Source organism: Poecilia reticulata, linkage group LG20 (genome assembly GCF_000633615.1).
Source record: "Poecilia reticulata strain Guanapo linkage group LG20, Guppy_female_1.0+MT, whole genome shotgun sequence".
NCBI lineage: Eukaryota > Metazoa > Chordata > Actinopteri > Cyprinodontiformes > Poeciliidae > Poecilia > Poecilia reticulata.
Window position 1 is genome coordinate 23,817,675 of NC_024350.1, and position 4,571 is coordinate 23,822,245.

A 4,571-nucleotide genomic window follows, 5' to 3' on the forward strand; every position below is an offset into this window, starting at 1 on the left:
CATCCATCCATCCATCCATCCATCCATCCATCCATCCATCCATCCATCCATCCATCCATCCATCCATCCATCCATCCATCCATCCATCCATCCATTTTCTAGCACGCTGGTCCCTTAGTGGGGTCAGAAGGTTATCTCCAGCTAATGTTCCGGGTGAGAGGCAGGGTCACCCTGGACAAGTCGCCAGTCTCTCGCAGTGCATTATTACGTCATTTCCATTAAATCGGTGTCAAAACGTCTTGAAACAATATTATTGTTTATCGCAATAATTTTTTAGACTATTAATCGCTCATCAGAATTTGTTATCGTGACAGACCTAATCATGGTTTAATGTGTCACTTTGGTTGTGTTTTGACATCATACTTTAGAATGTTTTATTTTATTTCATTTTTGACATCATAGTTTAGTATCCGTCACTTTGGTTGTTTTTTGACATAGAGATTAGCTTGTTTCATTTTGGCCCTTTTTGACATAGTTTTTAGTATGTGTCTTTTTCAGCACAGTTTGACATCATAGTTTGGTGTGTGTCATTTTGGTCGTTTTTTGACATCATACTGTCATTTTGGTCGTTTTTTGACATCATATTTTAGTGTGTGTCATTTTGGTGTTTTTTTGACAAAATAGTTTAGTGCAGTGGTTCCCAAACTTTTTCTCCTGCGCCCCCCAAGTGGTTTCCAAACATTTTCTATGGATTACAAATGGCTGTCTGGTTGATTGACGTGTGGGAAGGGGTAGGAGAGGGGAGAGAGGATTCTTAGAGGATTCTAATCTTAAGGTGCTGTATTGATATTAGCTAGCTAGTCATCTTTTAGCTAACATTACCTGCATCCAGCAAATTTACTCAACTCTGTCGGTTAGTTTGGGGGAAAAACTGTAAAAAGTTGTTTGCGTTTTGCTGCCATGATTCTAACACACACCTCCGTAGCTCTGCACAGCAGCAGCAGGTCTCCTTCACTGCCGCACAGGTGTAAACCCAGCGCGAGTGTCGTGGCGCTCAAGTTGCGTTTAAAGGTGGCTCGGAAAAACAGGTTACCACATATTAACAATGGATGAAACAGTTTTTAACTGCTGACACAGATATAGTAAGTGTGGAAGCCCCTACTGTATCAAATTGACATAGGAATAACAGAGAGTTGGCCATTCTAAGGTAAAAACCCAGTGCATATAGCGTTCATGTCTTTTTTTTTTTTTCATCCAGACGGCTTCCCGCACCCCCCCTGCAATGGTACGGCGCCCCAATTCGGGGGCGCGCCTCACAATTTGGGAACCTCTGATTTAGTGTGTGTCACTTTGGTTGTTTATTGACACCATAGTTTTTAGTATGTGTCATTTCATCGTTTTTTGACATTATAGTTTAGCGTGTGTCATTTTGGTCGTTTTTTGACATCATAGTTTAGAATGTCATTTTTCCTTTCTGACATCGTAACTCAGTATGTGTAACTGTTTTTTGACATCACAGTTTAGTATGCGTCACTTTTTGTTTTTTGACATAGAATTTAGTGTGTGTCATTTTTGGTTGTTTTTTGACTTCATAGTTCATAGTGTGTCATGTTTTTTTTTGACATCACAGTTTAGCTTGTGTCATTTTCATCGCTTTTTGACATCATAGTTTAGAATGTCTCATTTTTCCTTTCTGACATCATAGTTTAGTTTGTGTCACATTGGTTGTTTTTTGACATCACAGTTTAGCTTGTGTCATTTTCCATTTTAATAAAACGATTTTTCTCAGTCACTTGGTGTTTACACAGATTTACTATTCTGTGGATTCAGCAGTCGGTGTCCTTGAAGTGCGAAACAATGAGAAGCAACACACAAGATGAAACAAAAAAGACAACAAAAATGGATTATGTCACAAAGGAGGCAATTATTAAAAGTTAAAGAATCAGCCTAAAAACATAGGTGAATAAAAGTGAGGAAAAGTAATGAAATAACAAAAATACAGAAAATACACATGCATAACAGAGATGACAATCTACCCCCCACCCCCAGAGACTTCTAAACAGCTATTATTCCAGAAGGCATGTAAATAAAAACCTGCTGTGRCGCAAATGTSCCCCTAAATTTAATTGCTAACATAAAATTTCTCTGTGCACAYGGAAACAGAGGATGGTGATARAAACAAGATCCCAACAAAACATAATGATGTGTTGATTAAAAAAACCAAAAGAACACCGAGTTAAAGCAAGTCTGAGAATCATAGAAAGATGGTGGAAAATATATATATTGGTCCTGCAGGGTTAAAATTGTATGCTTTACAATGATGGGTCTAAATTGTCTTWGGTCAGTTTGCAGATAATAATAAACTCATAACCACAGTTGGTACCAAATAGCACATGAATACTTAAAACAATTTTCTTCATGTGTAATCCTAAATTGGAGTAAAATCTTAGTTTAAATTAAGATTACAAGAAAGATTCMCATCTACTAAGATGTAGAAAAATGCAAGAGGAATATTTTACACATTTTTAAACTTTYTTCATATTCATAGTSAGATGTTTACTTACATTTCCTTGGTGTTTGGAAGCATTGCCTTTAAACCTCAACTTGACTTGGAACAAGTCGTACATTTTGAACTTCTTGATACGATCTGCTTCAAATACTTTGCAGAAATTATKGACCCTTCCAGGCATAACTGGTGTAATAAATTTTGTTATCCCAAGATCTACTTTGATCTACTGGTGGTGCACCCGGTCATTGCCCGTTAGGAAGACTCATTTGTTCCCAAGACTAAATGTATATTTTGAAATACACCAGTCCCCTCTGCAGCAAAACCCTCACAAAACTATAATCAAATCAAACTACAAAACATCCTAAGGTTGACAAATGCAAAATTAACTTTTTTTGACCCTTAACATTTTTTTATTGTAGTTTGAGTGTCTAGGAGTGCAAAAAAAGTGTCTTATCTCCTAGTGCTGCGTAGATATATTTGTATTCTTTTTGGGACATGTTTTTCAGTCTGTTCATTTTTCTCTATTCCCCCGTACAATTTCTTGTCTCGTCACTGCATTTGTTGTGGGCAGAGGCGGTTCTAAAAGTTTCTTAGGGAAGAGTTTTTGTTTAGCACTTTATTATTTATTATCAAACWATTTTTAGCAAATATTCTACTTTTACACTTCTATGTACTTTGAATCTTTGGCCGATGTAGCTGTGACAAAACTTCTCCCCCAGGGATAAACAAAGTATTCCTGATCTCTGATTTAAGTCACCGTTAAAGGAACAAGAAAGGCTTAGATATCAGATAKGAGACAGAGTAGTGCCTTGCAAAAGTCTTTAGATCCCTTGAATGTTTGCCCCATTTCAACCAAAAATATTATGGTGCAATAAAAACCTGAATATTACAAGTTTTTAATTCATTTTTTTTCTTACAAAAAAAAAAAACGTAAAAATGGTTACATGTATAAATGGATTTAGCCCTTTGGGTTAATAATTTAGAGCACTACCTTTCACTGTAATTAGAGTTGCAAGTCCTTTGGGCTATGRCACTATCAGCTTTCCATATTTAGACTGAGCATTTTGCTGCTTACATCCACTGACCTCTAGGGGCTCTCTTAGTCGAAAAAAGCTTCTTTATTTCTGTTTTGTTTGCAAGCTTGTTGTTACACATTGATGCACAGCTAAARTCACTTTCTCTTCATCAGTTAACTCCATAAAACCTTCAGTCATTCAGTGCCAAATCAATTCCTCGACTGTTAAACATAATCCTGTGTACCAGTTATTTTCAAGATAGCTTGTTATAGATGGAAACTATGGTAGCTATTCTTTGTCATTTTCTTTTACTTGATCCTTTCCTGTTTTCTGGTCAGTCAGATAAGTAATGCATTGTACTTTCATTTTTAATTAGATAAGGACTGTTTTCATTTTCAGTTGGGAATATTTTTGTGCTTTGTTTATGCCTTGGAGACCTTGAAGTTTATTGCTTTCCTAGTTGTTAAGTTGTGTGAATCTGAATTACGACAATGTAGTCCAAATTCCAAAAGTGACCAGGGTAAAGTTCAGTAGATTTACTTTATACATTTTGTATAACATCATGTGAATCCTAGATTTCCATTTTAGGTTTTGTAGCATTGCCCATTCATTTTTTTTCAGACTTACTAAAGTCCAGCCAGATTTAGATCCCCAATTTGCTATTTTTAGAGACTTTAAATTGGATTTTTAATCGTTTTTTGACATCATGGTTTAGAAGGTCTCATTTTTCCTTTCTGACATCGTAATTTAGTATGTGTAACTTAGGTTGTTTTTTGACATCACAGTTTAGTATGCGTCACTTTGGTTGTTTTTTGACAGAATTTAGTTTGTGCCATTTTCATCGTTTTTTGACATTATAGTTTAGTGTGTTTCATTTTGGTCGTTTTTTGACATATTTTAGAATGTCTCATTTTTGGTTGTTTTTTGACTTCATAGTTCATAGTGGGTCACATGTTTTTTTTTTGATATCACAGTTTCGCTTATTTTCATCGCTTTTTGACATCATAGTTTAGAATGTCTCATGTTGGTTGTTTTTTGACAGTATGCGCCACTTTAGTTTTTTGACATCATAGTTTAGAATGTCTCATTTTTCCTTTCTGACATCA

At 35.7% G+C, this 4,571-nt stretch overlaps 1 protein-coding gene across 3 annotated transcripts in view; it reads left to right on the forward strand.

Annotated features, from left to right (window-relative positions):
• dlgap1b (discs, large (Drosophila) homolog-associated protein 1b) overlaps window positions 1-4,571 on the forward strand; it is a 111,067-nt gene that overhangs the window by 41,458 nt on the left and 65,038 nt on the right. The window lies entirely within an intron of this gene.